We start from the raw sequence: 19,082 nt of genomic DNA, 5'->3' as shown, positions 1-19,082 counted from the left end.
TTCCTTATTTATTTTCATTTTGGATGATCTGGCCATTGGTGTAAGTGAGGTGTTAAAGTCCCCCACTATTATTGCATTCTGTCGATTTCCTCTTTTATAGCTGTTAGCAGTTGTCTTATATATTGTGGTGCTCCTATGTTGGGTGCATATATATTTACAATTGTTATATCTTCTTCTTGGATTGATCCCTTGATCATTATTTAGTGTCTATCCTTGTCTCTTGTAACATTCTTTATTTTAAAGTCTATTTTATCTGATATGAGTATAGCTACTCCAGCTTTCTTTTGATTTCCATTTGCATGGAATATCTTTTTCCATCCCCTCAATTTCAGTCTGTATGTGTCCCTAGGTCTGAAGTAGGTCTCTTGTAGACATTATGTATATGGGTCTTGTTTTTGTATCCATTCAGCTAGTCTGTGTCTTTTCGATGGAGCGTTTAATCCATTTACATTTAAGGTAATTATTGATATATATATTCCTATTACCATTTTCTTAATTGTTTTGGGTTTGTTATTGTAGGTCTTTTCCTTCTCTTGTGTTTCCTGCCTCGAGAAGTTCCTTTAGAATTTTTGTAAAGCTGGTTTGGTGGTGCTGAATTCTCTTAGCTTTTGCTTGTCTGTAAAGCTTTTGATTTCTCCATCGAATCTGAATGAGATCTTTGTCGGGTAGAGTAATCTTGGTTGTAGGTTCTTCCCTTTCATCACTTTAAGTATATCATTCCATTCCTTTCTGGCTTGTAGAGTTTCTGCTGAGAAAGCAGCTGTTTACCTTATTGGAGTTTCCTTGTATGTTATTTTTCGTTTTTCCCTTGCTGCTTTCAATAATTTTTCTTTGTAATATTTGTCAATTTGATTACTATGTGTCTCGGCATGTGTCTCCTTGGGTTTATCCTGTATGGGACTCTCTGTGCTTCCTGGACTTAGGTGGCTATTTCCTTTCCCATGTTAGGGAAGTTTTCAACTATAATCTCTTCAAATATTTTCTCTGGTCCTTTCTCTGTCTCTTCTCCTTCTGGGACCCCTATAATGCGAATGTTGTTGCGTTTAATGTTATCCCAGAGGTCTCTTAAGCTGTCTTCATTTCTTTTCATTCTTTTTTCTGTATTCTGTTCCGTAGCAGTGAATTCCAGCATTCTGTCTTCCAGGTCACTTTTCCATTCTTCTGCCTCAGTTATTCTGCTATTGATTCCTTCTAGTGTAGTTTTCATTTCAGTTACTGTATTGTTCATCTCTGTTGGTTTGTTCTTTAATTCTTCTAGGTCCTTGTTAAACATTTCTTGCACCTTCTCGATCTTTGCCTCCATTCTTTTTCCAAGGTCGTGGATCATCTTCACTATCATTATTCTGAATTATTTTTCTGGAAGGTTGCCTGTCTCCACTTCATTTAGTTGTTTTTCTGGGGTTTTGTTCCTTCATCTGGTACATAACCCTCTGCCTTTTCGTCTTGTCTATCTTTCTGTGAATGTGTTTTTTGTTCCACAGGCTGCAGGATTGTAGTTCTTCTTGCTTCTGCTGTCTGCCCTCTGGTGCATGAGGCTATCTAAGAGGCTTGTGCAGGTTTCCTGATGGGAGGGACTGGTGGTGGGTAGAGCTGGCTGTTACTCTGGTGGGCAGATCTCAGTAAAACTTTAATTTTCTTGACTGCTGATGGGTGGAGCTTGGTTCCCTCCCTGCTGGTTGTTTGGCCTGAGGCAACCCAACACTGGAGTTTACCCAGACTCTTTGGTGGGGCTAATGGTGGACTCTGGGAGGGCTCATGCAAAGGAGTACTTCCCAGAACTTCTGCTCCCAGTCTCCTTGTCCCCACGGTGAGACAGAGCCACCCCCTGCCTCTGAAGGAGACCCTCCAACACTAGTAGGTAGGTCTGGTTCAGTCTCCCCTGGGGTCAGTGCTCCTTCACCTGGGTCCCGATGCACTCACTGCTTTGTGTATACCCTCCAAGAGTGGAGTCTCTGTTTCCCCCAGTCCTGTTGGAGTCCTGCAATCAAATCCCACTAGGCTTCAAAGTATGATTCTCTAGGAATTCCTCCTCCTGTTGCTGGAACCCCAGGTTGGGAAGCCTGATGTGGGACTCAGAACCTTCACTCCAGTTGGTGGACTTCTCTGGTATAAGTGTTCTGCAGTCTGTGAGTCACCCACCCAGCAGTTATGGGATTTGATTTTACTGTGATTGCGCCCCCCCTCTACTGTCTCATTGTGGCTTCTCCTTTGTCTTTGGATATGGGGTATTCTTTTTGGGGAGTTCCAGTGTCTTCCTGTTGATGATTGTCCAGCATCCAGTTGTGATTCTGGTGCTCTCACAAGAGGGAGTGAAAACACGTCCTTCTACTCTGCCACCTTGGTTCCTACCTGATGTTTATTCTTATTTAAAAAGTTTATTTTATTGCAGTATGCTTGATTTACAATGTTGTGTTAGTTTCTGGTGTACAGCAAAGTGATTCAGTTATACATATATATTCTTTTTTCATATTCTTTTCCATTATGGTTTATTACAGGATATTGAATATAGTTCCCTGTGCTATACAGTAGGACCTTGTTTAACTCTAATGTTTATTCTAATGATTACAGACAATGGTATAAAACAGGGGTCAGCAAACTTTGGCTTGCCAGCCATATGCAAGCCACTGCTGGTTTTTACAAATAAAACATTATTGGAACACAGCCATGCTCCTTCGTTTGCTTTTTTTCTAATGCTGCTTTCATGCTACAATGGCAGGTTTGAGTAGTTGCTACAGAGGCCATGCAGCTTGTAGTGCTTAAAATATTTACTATTTGGCTCTTTTCAGAAAAAGATTGCTGACCCCTGGCATATAGGATAGTGCCTGTCTTATAGTAGATGTTCCATACTTGGTAGCTTTTATTTTCCTCTTATATTGTACATTGTGATATTTCTAGTTACATAGTCTTAATTATGAGTCTGCATAGGGAATTATTCTCAAGGTGGCATTAAATAATTACCATAAATTAAAATTGGTGAAGGACATTAGAAATTATCTAGGTCTTTCCTCCCGTTTTCAATTGATTCCTGTGGACTATTTCCACACTCAGAGTCTTTGACAGTAGATCAAACCCAATACACAGAAGAGTGGCTTAACATGGGTGATCCGTGCAATTTGTAAAAAAGATTGCATTATCTGGGTCATACCTCAACTGCATATGGAAGTGATAAACTTATACAAAGAAGTACTTTTCAAGTCCTTGCTTGCATATGTGATGCAGCAGTTACAGATTGTATAAAACTGTAATAGCTACAGTCAGTAAAAAAATCAGTGGAAGAAAAATTGCTTAATCTACTCTCATTTATAAAGCAAAAGTGAACGCTATTTTCGAAAGAATTGGCAGGTTAATTAAGAAGTCTCTTAGTGATTATGCTAAAAACGCTGACTCATTTTTAATTTAGCTTGATGTTCCTTGACATATAGATGTAACTGATGTTTGTGTGAGAAGCTTAAAATCAGGTATATGGGAAATTTGTTATACATTTTACAGGTGATTTTTGCCCAAAAGTTAAGTGTGATTTCAAAATTGAAAGACAGATACATATATTCAAGGAATTCCATAAGGATGTACTTGAAAATGTGTGAGAATTTTCCCAAATACTCTAAAGTTTATTTTCACTAATTATAAAATAGGAATTATTATATGATCCGTGATGAGGATCAAATGAGTAGAAAGATGTAAGATGCTTAGCTTAGTCTCTAGAACATAGTAATCACTCAAAAAATTGTAGTTTCCTTCTCTGTTTCTTCAGGACACGAATTAAAGCCAGTTGAGTCTCATTTAAAAATTATTTACCGGGCCTCCCTGGTGGCGCAGTGGTTGAGAGTCCGCCTGCCGATGCAGGGGACACGGGTTCGTGCCCCGATTCCGGAGGATCCCGCATGCCGCGGAGCGGCTGGGCCCGCGAGCCATGGCCGCGGGGCCTGTGTGTCCGGAGCCTGTGCTCCGCAACGGGAGAGGCCACGGCAGTGAGAGGCCCGCGTACAGCAAAAAAAAAAAAAAAAAAAAAAAAAAAAAAAAAAAAAAAATTATTTACCTTTTTCTAATTGATTTACATACATTGCATTCCAAATATGAAAGAACCACTCTTCATATTTCTCAGAATATTTGATTGATAGAAATCCAAATATCAAAATATAGGACAATGAGTTGTCATTATGACAAAACAGGAATCTAATCAAGGTTTTTGCATATTTATATGTCATAACATCTTTTAAATAAAGAAATAGTAACATAAAAGATGTGACTTCAGGAAACTGTGTTTTGTTTCATTTTGCAAGGAATAAAATAAACAATGAATATTTTGCATTCATGTTGTGCTAACAATTAGTAGAGAAACACCACTCTTCTAATATATTAAGAAAGTTAAAGGAAGTTATTTGAGTAGCCTTAATTCATTTCTACTATAATTAACATAGTTAAATATATTTCCTATGAAGTTTATTAGCCATAGACAAGCTTCAGTTATTATTAATGCACATGCACATGGTAGAGGCTGTAAAATTGTTGAAATATTTTCTTAAATCTCAGCACATGAATACCACTTACAAATGATGGCAGAGAAATGATACATGGTCTTATTATCAGCCCAGTGGATGATTTCAGATCATTCAAAATATTGCATGCTGAATCAAGTGGTTTTAAAGGTACTCTTGTGTGTGAAAAAATCTTTACTGTATAGACAAGCTAAGAAGTTCATACTATGAACTCAGAAAAAAACTCAGAAAAAAACTCAGGAAAAAAACTTAGGAAAAAAAATTAAGAATTTTCAATTCACATTTACCAGAAAATGCTGAGGCTAATCAACAACTCCACAGACTTATTAAAAATACATTCACATCTTGCTACTTATTTTGATCAAAGGAACCCCAAGTTCAGTGAAAATGAGCAACTGGACATATGAAGAGCTGAAAAAAAATTTCTTGGTTTAGCAACAGAAGAGTCAGTGGGATGATTAAGACAATGAGATCAAACTTATATTAGTTTGGCAACCGTATTTTAGGCTACCTGGAAAATTGCTAGGTCATTTAAAATTTGAATATTCTGAGTGTCATGGTCTAGAACTTACTTCAGAAAATTAATTAAAACATGCCTGAATTTTAAAAACCCATTAACCTAACAACCAGAACTTTTCAGCTGGAAGATCACATTTCAGAATTTCTCAGTTCTGATCACAATGAATATCAAATGAATGAAGTGAATAGAAAGGCAGCAGGCAGCATATTTAAAACCCTCAGTGCTGCAAGAAAAAAAAATTAATGTTACTTAGTGCAAATATTTCATATTGTCAATTTAAAAGCCATGTGCACTCTGTAACAATGTTTCTGAGTTCATCTGATCATACATTGAACTTCTGCACTCCAATCTTTTAATAATTTATTCTACTCTTACACCCAGATTTTATGTGAAAGATGCTTTATTCTTTTAGTTACCTAAAGACCAGACTTAAGATGAGACTCACTGAAGAGCAATGCTCTGGAATCTTCATTCCAATAAGCTTGAAAAATTGGCACGACTATAAGTCAGTTTTGTACTTCTACTTCTTGAAAAAAAAAGGAATTCTACTTCCCAGAGAGAGGTATAGAAATGCTGTTCATCATAATTAGGACTGTGTAACAAGAAATGTGAGGCATAAACATATTGACTAAAAAATGTAAATATTGCAACACAGTGGGTTGGGCACCTGGGTCTCATCTGGATTTCCCTAGAACCAGTTCTAGTACACAGGTAAACACAGGTGTAGATCTTTTCAAACGTGCAGTACGTGATTCTAAAATTACATGCTAAATCATCTTGTAATGGCCACTTCAATCAACTGCTGCACGAGCCTCAAAAATTAATTAGAACACAATTACTTTTGGCAATACGTGAGGAAGTTTGTATATAGGCACACATACAGGCATATATGTAAAATAAAAATATATACCTGGAGAGAAAAACTTTTTTGAAAATTATGGTAATAGGGATATGGAAACAGATGAGCCAAAATGGAATGGAGGGATGGTAGGGAATCCATGGAAGAGAAATCACTTCTAGATGATGATTAAAAGAAAAAGTGGTGAAAAATAGAAATGTGAAGTGGCTCTGTAATACTGTTTACTTACTCAGGAAGGATGCATGTCTAAATTGAAGATGCCTCTTTATTGGCTAAGAGGAGAGTGAGATTTATGCTATCAGGACTTCTTTCATGGCCTTCTTCCCATGATCCTGTGCAGTATATCAAAGCACTGAGCTGGGAGTCACAACCTTTCAAGGGAGGCTGAGTTCCAAGGTTCTTGGTACACACACACTTTCCAGAATTAGCTCTCCATGGACCCCAGTGCATATAAGAATGCTTAAAGATTTGAAAAGCCGCCATAAAGTAGGATTTGTGCTTTCCCAAGTGAGGCTTCTAATTGACTTCATGATACCTAATTTACTGGTAATTCAGAAAAGTCAAGTGTAGTCTTACATTTTAATACTGATCACTGCAGATACGGGTGATATAAATTTGGAGATGTTGAAATTCCACAATGAACACAGAGATGGAAACAGAACTTAATACAACTTTTTACATGGTAGATGCCATTTAAATAAATAACTACAGCTTATGTCAACAATGGGAGGACCTTGGAGGAAAGAGGATGATGAGAGATGCAGGTGAAAATTCCAAAAGTATGTTCAAAGTGAGCCGTTACTATTTAATGAATCTACGTCCTCCCAGGCCAGCCTCCTATCATAACCTACTACAGTGTTCACACATCCTTTATACTAAGTAACAAAAGTTGGCAATTTTAATGGGCTGGGGCTTCCTCTGACCACTGGCAGGGGCAAGGGTGTAGGGATACAACTGCCCTAAGAATGTTGCATATTTAAAACAAGTATCCCAAAGACATACCAGCCCATGAATTTTATAATGAAGTAAAACTCAAACTTCAAGGTATGGGGCTTCCAGTACCGTCAATATTTATGGGGCCAAATAACAGCATTTCCTACCTGATCACTGAACTGAAGTCACTCTGTCTTTCACACAGAAGTGGGGAGAACTTTGGAGCTCTTCCTTGGGAATCCTTTGGTCCCATAAAAGTCTACTGAAAAAAAAAATCAATGAGTCCATCCTATCACTTCATCAGACATACCCAGCAATGTTAGAATTTTCTCAGCCCCCGACTTCCTGTTTTTACTAAAGTACATGGATGATTAGTGGCGTAGGCTTTCTGGATTTTCACTCACACTGCCATCAGATGCTTCTCATTCCCTTCATGACTTCCTCCATGTTCTGTTTTTATTTCTAGGTAAATTAGTCAAGTGAGTTGTTCATACAGTTAACGTCTCTCCCACTTCCCACCCCCAGTCCAAAGCCAAGTATAATAGTCCTGCCTTTGCACACTTTGCCACCCCGTAGTCAATTTCCTGTTGAAACAACATGGTAGCAGTTTTTGACTCAACAAAATGGGTAATGTGTCATAAAATAGTTTTAAATGAGAAGTAGAGATCTGTATTCTAGTCATTCCTCCATCAATGAGGGATGCTGTGACCTTTGGAAAGTTGCTGAATTTTCCTCTGAATTGATTCTATAAAATACAAATTGTAATAGGCTTATTTCATGATGTCACAGGAATATTCATATATGTATATATATGTACATATATATATGGACATCAGATCCATGATAATCATTTAAATAGTTTTAAAATTTATTCATTTAAATTAAATGATTACTTTTCAAATTTCAGACCTCTCAATTCACCAAATGATTTCACCTTTAAAAAAAGGAGTTTATTTTTCTGAAAATATAGATTTTTTTTTTTTTGCTTTTCCTAAGTATGTCAAAGTTAGTTTGTGAACAGATAAGTCTTATGAGCCCCAGAGACTGTAATCAAAAAACAAAACATTTGCAGTAGGTTGGTACTGAAACCTGCTGTTCTCTCTCCCAGTTTTTCCGATGTACTTCAAATGTTCAAATGTTTAGCAGGCTCGGATAACTTAATCAATGAAGCTCTTATTTTTGGCATTCTCACATTCCAAATTAAAATTACATTATATTTTTTTGGGAAAACCCCCCACCAGTACCATCTGTGAATTGAATGGTGTCATTACATCAAAGTACTGCAATTAGAACAATAGGGTAAAATTAATGCCAATGTTAAGTACAGATGTGCCAGATATGATGGGTAGTTGATACACAATTCAAATTGACAACCACGTGCAATGTGGAAAGTATCCAGGCATAACCCCAGATCCAGTTGGCCAATGGATGTCATGATTGCCTCACAGAGAACATATTTAAAAGAGATTTATTTGGCAGTAAGAAAAAGTTAGTTTCAAAAGACTGTAGTCTATCCTAGGTTACTTATGCAAAGCTTTTATTATCTCAGGGTAAAAATGGGCCCACAGAAGATAATCCAAAGGGAACATAACATTCCATAGCCAGAGAAAAAATTCCCATTTTTTTAAGGAATATAATATTTGGTATTTTCATTACATGACAGATCATATGGCATTATTAGTCTGATGGTGATGCTTTTTCATTTTTGTAGCTGTGACAAACTATTAGCTTCTGCACACAATGAGGGTTTCTTAGTATAGGTTAATAGGATAATACATTTTATTATTTAGGTTCACCATCTGTAAACTCAAATTTTTAGAATGGGTGATCATGGGCTAGAATTTCCTTCAGTTTAGGATGTTCTAATTTTTGGTATGAATGTTAATGCTAAACTGATGGTTTTACTTACACAGTCATAAGATGTTTAATCTCTGTCATTTCATGTTGATGTGTTTGACAAAATGTGGTATTAAAAGAAGAGATGTAAGTTGTTCAATGTGTAAGAGTATTGATGAGGCAGTGGGCTATCTCCACTCCTTTTTACTTTTTTTACTTTCTTGACAACTTCTTTAGTTGAAATGTAGAAAGCAGTTGAGCATAGTTTCTAAACAAAGAAGAACTTCTAACAGAGAATATGTAGACATTACGTATTCTCCTTCCTTATTGCAATATGTAAACATTCTGGGAAAAGGGCGCACAGATCTTGGGGACATTTGCTCAGGAGCCACAAGGATCACAGCCTACTAATTCCATGTTTCCCACAAGAATGACAAATTGTTCTTCATTGTCTTCAGGGTATTCAGAGGCCATGGAGAATATGTAGGGGCCCTGAAGACTCCCAAAACTGTTCACAAACAGTATTGTTTCTCAAATTTGCATAATATACTGACAGCTTCCTCTAAGATGACCCCCAATCACCCTTGCCTCCTGGTATTCACACCCTTGTGTGGTCCCTCCCACAGTGAATCAGGTCTCTATCAGCTCTTAACTACACATGGTAAATAGCATTTTTTATGTTACAATAATTTTGCTACTAGATCCAGAAATTTTTAGCAACAAATTTAAAACATTTTTTTGTGAATAGGCCTAATTAACCTATAAGCCTCATAGCAGCAGCTTTTATTTAAGCAAATAAGTTTTGAAAATGAGACAATATTTATAAAGCAAGGACAGCAGCTGCTAGGTCAACAATTATATGGAGGTATCAACTGCTGTGTTTCTGTTCACAAAGTCTATCTTGAACTGAGGTCAGGATATTTTTCCATGGAACAAAATATAGCAGCCCAAGAATAATGGTATATCCATGTTCTTTGCTGAAATGCCACATTTCCACATTCTTTTCCTTCATTATTGCTCAATTTTCTCAGTCTTTTTTTTTTTCCTGGAATTTATTCCTCTTTAATGATGAATATAAAATCTGAGATTTCACCAATGCTTTTAGAGACAAATGCATACAAACCGAAATCTAAAAACAATAATTTTGCAGATCAAAATGGGCTCTGACACTTTAGAAAAGATGTTAAACAAAAAGCATTTCTAGAAAAAGCAAAATCCTATACAGCAAAATCAAATTAAAAAACAAAACAAAACAAACCAGAAAGAGGCTTTTGTACCTTTCAACAACAGAGGACAAAAGTAAGTTTAGTTCATTATTAAATTCATGTAATATAAAAACATCTATGTGGGAGTGTTGAATAAATCTATAAAACAGAAACAAATCTAAAATATATTAGAGCCAGAGAGAAAAAAAATATCTTCCTTTTCTCCTCGTTGATTTTAATAGAATACCAGAATCTGGAAAAACAAGTACTTCCCCAACTAAATTTTCTTCTGGTCTGCATATACCTAGCAGGATGGCACTCTGTATTTTATCTCATTTTAAAATGGCATAATTTGACTTTTAGCAGCACATTTTCTTGGCCCCAACAAGCCTACTATAGGAAATAAAAATTCTGTCTTAAAATGCTCTTGATATTACATCTATGTCTGCAATTCCCATCCACTTTTTCCTAGATTTTTAAGACTGTGATTATCCAGATCTAAAGGCAGCTAGTTAAAGAAGGGATGAAGAAAACCATTACATGTTTGGAATTCAGCTGGTAAAACACAAGTAAGGACACAGTATTCTCTGAACATGGTGTGGTCCCAGAGGGCAATACTTTAGGACACTGCAGAGCCTGGGTACTGAGAAAAATGCCACACAATGTGCTTCTAGCTTGCTCATAACAAGTATAATACCAGTTGAAGCTGGTCTCTCCTATTTCTTTGCTGCTCCAAAAAAAAAAAAAGAAAAGAAAATGTGGGGTGGGGGAGATGATCTGTAACTGTGGTAAATAATTTAGCACTCCTATTCATCTAGTCTATTTAGGACAACCATACTGGGCCTACTACAACCAGAGTAATTCAGAAGTTTTGAGACAAACAATTCTGAGTAGCTTTCTTGGTCTAGCAAATATTGTATTGATCCTACAACCCCAAGACTCAATCTTACCAAGTTGTTTCTTGGTACTCACTGGCAAGGATAGACAAAATGTATGTTAGACCATTGCAACAGTAACTTTTTAAAAATTGCTGTATCTTAAAAAAGAAATTCTAAGCCTTCTTAGACTTTACCACAATATCCAGTTCAAAAAAAATTTCCTGGATAGTCCCTGGGATTTATCAAGTGGAATTTGACCTGGATCGTATCTAATGCCAACTAAGCAGTCATAGCCATGATTTTACAGCGGCTTTCCTTGGAGAGAAAATTGTGGATTATGTATCTGTTCCAGTCACATAGGAATCAGTGGCATGCTTTTCTTCTGGTTGTAGTCCTGGGATGCAAATCTCAGGCTGGGATGTCAGCTTTAGCATTCAACAAGTTCTTTAGAATAGTGCACATTTAGCAAGTTGGAGGGAGAGAGAACACAGGTGACAGGGCCTACATTCTTCTGTTCTTTTTATTTCTTACAAAATTCCTGCTCAGAATCTAAAGGGCAGGTTCACCATCAGGACGCTGAGAATAGCAGAATATCTTAGGCAACCCTCTGAATTTATTCTAGTCAAGACTATTCCCAAGTTTGGCAACTAAAAACTCTAAAAATGTGAGCAGGGACAAGGATGCAGAAAAGGAGCCTTTGCCCTAATGAAGTCGACAGGTTCAGTATTTATCAGCAGCCACTCCAAAGGAAGGAGATTTCACATGCCAAGTACAATTCAGAGTGAGTCTCTGACAGCCCCTTTCTTGTTCTGAAAAATCATTGGTGTTTATATATGGAATGAAAACACGTATCTACATTACTCTGAAAATCCGGGACTGTGCATTGGCCAGAGATATGAGCTGGCAGAGTCAGAGGACCAATGAAAAGTAACACAGGAAAAAAAATTAAATTGTGCAACAATATTAGTATCTTTTAATTTGCCTCATCAAGGGTTCACAAAATATATCTAACCAAGATCTTCCTTTCTCGAAAAATATGATCCCTTTGCAAAATATATAGGCAGCTATTCGTTAGGGGAGCTGCGTTTAAATATATATGTGCACTGGGCTTCCCTGGTGGCGCAGTGGTTGAGAATCTGCCTGCTAATGCAGGGGACACGGGTTTGAGCTCTGGTCTGGGAGGATCCCATATGCCGTGGAGCGGCTGGGCCCGTGAGCCATGGCTACTGAGCCTGCATGTCTGGAGCCTTTGCTCTGCAACAAGAGAGGCCACGATAGTGAGAGGCCCGCGCACCGTGATGAAGAGTGGCCCCTGCTTGCCACAACTAGAGAAAGCCCTCGCACAGAAACGAAGACCAACACAGCAAAAATAAAATTAATAAAATTAATAAACTCCTACCCCCAACATCTAAAAAGGAAAAATTAAAAAAATATATATATATGTGCACTTATGCATAAATAAGTTGCTAAAGTTGCTAAAGCTGAAACGCTTTCAGGTATGAGTCAGATTATGTCCCTATAAATTAACTGTCAGTGCACCTCTTTAAATATATCTTTTAAGCAATCTTATACATTAGGTGAAACTTTTCCTTTGTAAGTGATAAAGAAGCATGTATTTTTTAAAACAGCAATTCTTTTCATCCCTGTCACTTGGTTCTGATCACACACTGTTGCAACAGTGATTTCTGGAAAGATCTGTAGAGGCTTGGAGGATTTACGGGGGTAAGAATTTCCATTACCAAAAGGAGGCTAGAACATCTAACTTTTTCTTCAGTTATGACAAGCACTGGAATAGTGTTGTGTGTGAATCTGCAGCAAAGATCTTTAGCCCTTTGTCAACCAACATCGCTTTTTTTCTTTCTGATCAAAATATCTAATAGCCTGGCAGACTAATTTCAAGGATACAATCTTGGCAGCCTGAAGAGAAGCAGGTCTGAGCAATCTTGGCATCAACTACAGCCCAGGACAGATCCAGTACTTTCTCTCTGATGGTGCCACCTGCTCATCACTCAGTTATTCAGGAAGCACACCTGTAACAGGTGACAGTACCTCCTCCGGGTGAGTGAGGCAACTGCAGGCAATTCTGAAAACAAGAAAAAAACCCACCATGGTCCTGATTTGGTTTAAAGCACTCATGCAATCCCATTAGACCCATGTCTTCCCAAAACACCTTTTCCATGGCAAGCAAAGTTACTGATAATGCATGTGGCTTCTGCCACGGTGATGCATTAGGTAAGCAGGTGTGTGCTGAGTACCAGGGGCGCTCCAAAATTCATCTCCATCCTCTTCCACTTGTCTTCGCTAAGGTTCTTCCTTTGATGCCAACTGTGATTTCAGGCCTAAGAATGAAAAGACTGTGTTGCTTTCCTTGGATTCAAAGAAACTGTCATAATCTGCACAGTATCAGTCACCATTAAATATCCGAGGTGGCAGAGGTTTGCCCTGAACAGGCTCCTTCTCCGGGGGGGATGTTCTTATACATCCACTGCCTCTGCTCTTCTGACATTGTGATGTCCACCTCCTCAGACTCTATCTCGTTGGCTTCCAGAAATCTAACCACATCCTGCTGCTGCTTCTTTATCACCACGAAGCCCGAGGAGGAGGCAATGAACACGCGGATGACCATCCTCTCGCCAGGCACAGCACTCCGGTCTGGGAGGATCGCAGGGATCCGGATCCGTCCCGCCCAGTCTGCAGATCGATTTTCTCAGTCTTAAACAAAGTTTAGCGTGGAAAAGGGAACATAAAATAATGTAAACAAAGGATACCAAGAGGCATAAAGTCTCATCTTTTCACCACCCATTGTTACTAATCTTAAAATTTATCAAAAGTCACTTTGTAAGTAGTAGTAGAGTATATCATAACCTATATTGCTTAATATTTCCCCCAGTCAAATACAGTTTTCTTAAATGGCAAAAAAATACTAGGTTAATTTTTAATAACTTAGCATAATATATACTTGTTGAGAACATAGTATATACAAGGAGTTGTAGATAAACAGTGTTGACTCAAACTGCTCTCAGTATGACTATTGTCTTATAAGAGGTCCCAAAGAACTATAAGCAAAGCAAAAATGAAAGGAGTCACATAAGAGAGATAAGGAGTTTTAATGAGGGAAAAGTTCCTTTATGTTGGAGGGATCAGGACCCTACATAGTACAGGGGACAGTATTGGCTGAGTAGATGGTGAACCCCTGGTAGAGGAAACAGAATGAGCAAACCTAGAAAAAAGTCAGGAGTCAAGAATTATTTGTTCATTCAACAAGGTGACACATGGAAGTGGCTTGGATTAAAATGGCAGAGGTGAGGCTCTGACTCAGGAAACACTGATTGTGGAGGCTGAAGAACTGGCTGATTATAAGGATGTGAGGTGTGAGAAATGAGGAAAAGTTAAGTTTGATTGCATTACAATTTAGTGCAGATGAAACCCAAAGAACAAAGGTGCTGATAGAAAGAAAAGACCAGAAATATGATTGGTATCAGCTCTGTAGGTCCCTGAATATCTTGACTCTCCTCTTTTAGCTTCAACGAAAAAAGATATTCACAGTTCAGTTTACTGGGAAGGACTCTGTAGAGATTACCTTAATGACAACCAGAACCCTGGACACAAACAATGTCAGGAATAAATTATTCTCTGCATCCTCTCTTTGTTTGACTCTTTATGGGCTTTATTCTCTAGAACAGCTTATCCATATGGCAGGAAGTTTCAAGCTCACAGCCTTGCAATACTGAGATCAAAGGGGAAAGAAGAACATTTCCTCAGCTCTTATTGGAAAAATTCAGGGAAGGACATTGAGTGGTCACATGACTATACCTGAACCATTTACTATAAACTGTTGTGAATCATATATTCATCCCTCTGGGCAATGAGCAGCCCACATTCCTCTACAGAAGCACCCACCTAGTATGAGTGGGCATTTTCCAGAAGAATGGAACAGGGGGAGAGGCAGGCAAAATATTAACTCTTAAAGTGAAGTGAGACTTAAGCCTGAAATACTTTATATATATGCAAATAATATATGATATATATATATATGTTATACAGTAATATATATATATATTTATATATATATAAAATAATAAATATATAATTTATTGTTTTTACTCCTTCCATCTAAAGATAATCCCTCTAGCAGATCACAATTTTGCTCATTCACTTGAGGAAATTGCTCTATCAATTCTCTCCATCATCAATTTTCTCCTCTCTATGGGATCTTTCTCATCAGCATTATTCTCCCATCTTAAAAATAAAAGTTTCCCTTGACCCCGTATTCCTCATCAGCCATTCCCCTTTTCCTCTGTTCCCCTTTAAGACAAATTTCTTGAAACAATTATCTTTACTCTGACTTCAAGTTCTCTGGTTTTATTCTCTCTTAAGCCCATTCCACTCAGGTTTCTGTCTTTCACCAATGTAACACTTAACAATTTCACCAATGACCTTCATATTGACAAATTCATTGACTAATTCTTCGACCTTATCTTATTTGACCTCTCAGTAATATTTACTGCATTGTTCCCTCTTTTTTGCTACTTTTGCCTTGTTTTTCATGGCTTATTGAATCTTCTTCTTAGAGTCTTTTGTCAGTTTCATTTGATAGCTCTTGCTTATTGTCAATTACTTACTTTTAGGGAGCCCAGTGGCTCCAACCTTGGTCTTCTTTTTCTTCTCTGCTTAAACTTACTTCCTTGATGATCTCATCAAGTCTCATGGCTTTAAACTTCACTGCTGACACTAAAATTTATATCTTTAGCTATTATCTCTTCCCTGAATTCTAGATCCATGTGTCACACTGCCTACTCAACATCTCTATGTAGATGTCCAAAATATCTTAAAAACATGTACTTACTTAAACTACTTAATCTTCCATCCCAAACCTACTTACCCACTGTTATGGGCTCAGTTGTGTCCCAGACCCTCCGACTCCCAACCCCAATTCAGATGTGGAAGTCTTAACCTGAATGTGATTGTTCACATTCTGAATGTGATACTTCTGAATGTGATTGTATTTGAAGATAGGGCTTTTAAAAAGGTAATTAAGGTAAAATGAGGTCCTATGGGTTGGCCCTAATCCAATCTGATTGTTATCCTTATAAGAAAAGGAGATTAGGATACACAGAGAGACACCAGACATGTGTGCAAAGAAGAAGGACCATGTGAACACACAAAGAGAATAGAGTAAGCCTAAGAGAGATGCCTCAGAAGAAACCAAACCTGCTGACACCTAGATCTCAGACTCCCAGCCACCAGAACTGTGAGAATATAAATTTCTATTGTTCAAATTCAGAGTCTTTCCTAAGTTAGTTCATAATAACTCTATTCTTTTTTTTATGCGTACTATATTGGACAGCACAGGTCTAAAGTATGAATAAGTGGTAGGATAGAGAGACCAGGGTGTTGAAAGGATCACCTATGTGAGTACTAGAATCACCAAGAATGTTTTACAGTCACCAAAAAGAACATGTTAGACCTATACGTAATAAGTTGGAAAGATCTCCAAGACATATATTGAAGGGAAAATTAATTTCTAGTATAATATATATGGATAATATCATTTATTTAAAAATATGTAAGTTACAAAAGAATACTACAAGGAAAAAGATGTGCTAACTTGATAATGATAACTCTATTCTTTTTGCCCAGGCGAAACACTTTGGAGCTTTCCTAGACTTTTTTTTTCCCTCTCATATTTTATGTTCTGTCCATCCAGAAATCCTGTTGTCTCTAAATTCAGAGCAGAATCTGACTACTTCTCACTAGCTCTTTTACTACTATCTTGGTTCAGATCACCACCATCTCTTGCCTTGATTATTGCAGTGGCCTTTTAACTGGTTATCTCACTTATATCCTTGTCCCCTTGCAGTCTATTCTTCACACCTCAGGGGACTGATACTTTAAAATGGAAGTAAAAAAATGTCAGCTTGGAATTCAGGCAGGAGGAATTGGATGAAGGTAGTCAAAAGGTGCAAACTTCCAATTAAAAGATAAATAAGTACTAGGGATATAATGTACAACATGATAAAAATAACTAATACTGCTGTGTGGTATATGTGAAAGTTGTTAAGAGAACAAATCTTAAGGGGTCTCATCACAAGGAAAAATATTTTTTTATTTCTTTAATGTTGTACCTATATGAGATGATGGATGTTCACTAAATCTATTGTAGTAATCGTTCCATGATGTATGTAAGTCAAATCGTTATATACCTTAAACTTATACAGTGTTGTATGTCAATTATATCTCAATAAGACTAGAAGAAAAAATAGTCAATTCTCTGCTCATGGTGTTGTATTAACTCCCCATTTTCACTCAGAGCAAAAGTCAAAACCTTTACACTTGCCATCAAGATCCTAGAATATCTCTAACCACCACCCTTTACAATTCTGACCTCATTTTCTGCTACTTTCTCTTTTATTCACTCTGCTCCAACAATGTTGGCATCTCTGCTAATCCATGAACACTCTAGGCATGCTCCAGCCTTAGGGCTTTGCACTAGCTGTTGTACCTGCTAAAATGCTCTTCTTTCAAAATATCTCATCCTCCCTCATTTTCTTTAAGTCTTTGCTCAAATGCCACCTCAGTGAGACCTCACACCCTATATTATGCCGAATGAAACTGCCTTCTACCACCTGTACTACCAACACAACTTATGTTGCTATTCGTTTTCCTCTTACATACTATATAGTTTTTTACTTACTTAGAGTATTTTAAAATTTATTTTTGTATTCCTCTTCTAGAACACAAACTCCACCAACCCACAATTTTTCATCTGTTTTTTCGCCAGGTGCCTTGAATGACATCTGCCACATAGTAGGTGATTGACAAATCTTTGTAGAGTAAATAAATGAACTGAATATAAGATATAAACAGATGTTAATAAAATAACACCCGGCTTGAGAAATAAAACATTATTAACACTTTGAAGCCCTCCATGCACTCATTACACTCACTTTCTTCTCCATTTCCAGAGTTTGAACACAAGCAGAGTTTTGTATTTATCGTTTCTTTGAACATCTTCATAGTATACTACTTATGTAGACATGCCTAGATAAGATGCATCCTTTACTTTACATGTATTTTAAATTGAAAACATGTATCTTACTCTTTTGCTTAACATTGTTTGTGAGTTTCATCTGTGTTGATATTGGGGTACAATATTCATTTCTAATGCTGTATTTTTCTATTAAATAAGTTCATCACAATTTTTTACAAGTCTTAGATATATGACTTATTTTTATGTTTGTACATGTCTCCTGGCACGTGTATGCAATACAAGCATTTCTTGAGACTATATTGTAAGAAGTGGGATTGGCTGGCCCAAGATTTCCCTGTGAGCCACAAAATAGATTTTTAAAAATCTACCCTTTCTTTAAGGGAATACTATTAAGAGATCTGGCTTTTTCTTGGATCGTAGTTTAGTTTTCCTGCCTTATATGGGCTAAAGGTTATAGCAATTTATTTCCTGATATTGACAAATAACTCAACTCCTGCTTCCCATCCTGTTTCCTGATCAGATTTCAGTTTTCTTTTCATTTTGGTTTAACTTATTTTCTTTTAAGCCTAGAAATGCATTATCAGTGTTGTTTATTGACTCTTATCGAGAATTTCTACATGTCTTAAATAGAGGTTTTTCAGAATACCTTGTCTGCCATATTGCAAGAAGCAACAGTAGGCTTAAACTTTCATACTTAATTTAAAAACTGTCACATATTGGTTGTTTGGGTGCTGTTATTTAGGATAAGGTAAACGTTATATAATAACTGTATTTGGGAATATTAATATGGCAATAGCAGCTGGCATAAAGGAGCTATTGATAATGAAATGTGACTTTTTTATATATCCAATACTATATTAAAAATTATCAGATCATCAGGGACAAAGATGGACATTTTAATAAATGCTGTTGTGACAAATGGACAGCCATTTGTATAAAGATAAAATTGGATTTATGCCTCACACCATACACAAAAATAAACTCTGAAAGCATAGAAGGTCTAAGTATAAAAAATAAAAAGAAAAGAAAAAGAAAAAGTAGGTGAATTTCTTTAGAACCTGATGAGAAAGAAAAAGCTTTCTAACTATGACTCAAAATCCAGTTCAATATTGCTAAATTTAAATATCTAAAAAAAAATTGGGGGCATGGCAAAAATCATCAGAGGCAAATTCAAAATACAAATGACAAACTGGGAGAAAACATTTGCAATGTATGTCACACATTGAAGGCTAATATTCCTAATATAAAAATAACTTTTTACAAATTGAGAAAACAGGAAATTAACAAAAAATGATATAAAAATAGCCTGTAAACATATGGAAATATTTCCAACTTTACTCACATAAAAGAAATTCAAATTAAAA

At 36.8% G+C, this 19,082-nt stretch overlaps 1 pseudogene; it reads right to left on the bottom strand.

Moving 5' to 3' along the window:
* Positions 1-13,028: 13,028 nt before the first annotated feature.
* On the bottom strand, positions 13,029-13,353 carry LOC132499286 (SH3 domain-binding glutamic acid-rich-like protein 2; annotated as a pseudogene).
* Positions 13,354-19,082: the final 5,729 nt, after the last annotated feature.

The sequence above is a fragment of the Mesoplodon densirostris genome, chromosome 11 (assembly GCF_025265405.1).
Source record: "Mesoplodon densirostris isolate mMesDen1 chromosome 11, mMesDen1 primary haplotype, whole genome shotgun sequence".
NCBI classification, from domain to species: Eukaryota; Metazoa; Chordata; class Mammalia; order Artiodactyla; family Ziphiidae; genus Mesoplodon; species Mesoplodon densirostris.
This window is presented reverse-complemented; position numbering and strand designations above follow the sequence as displayed.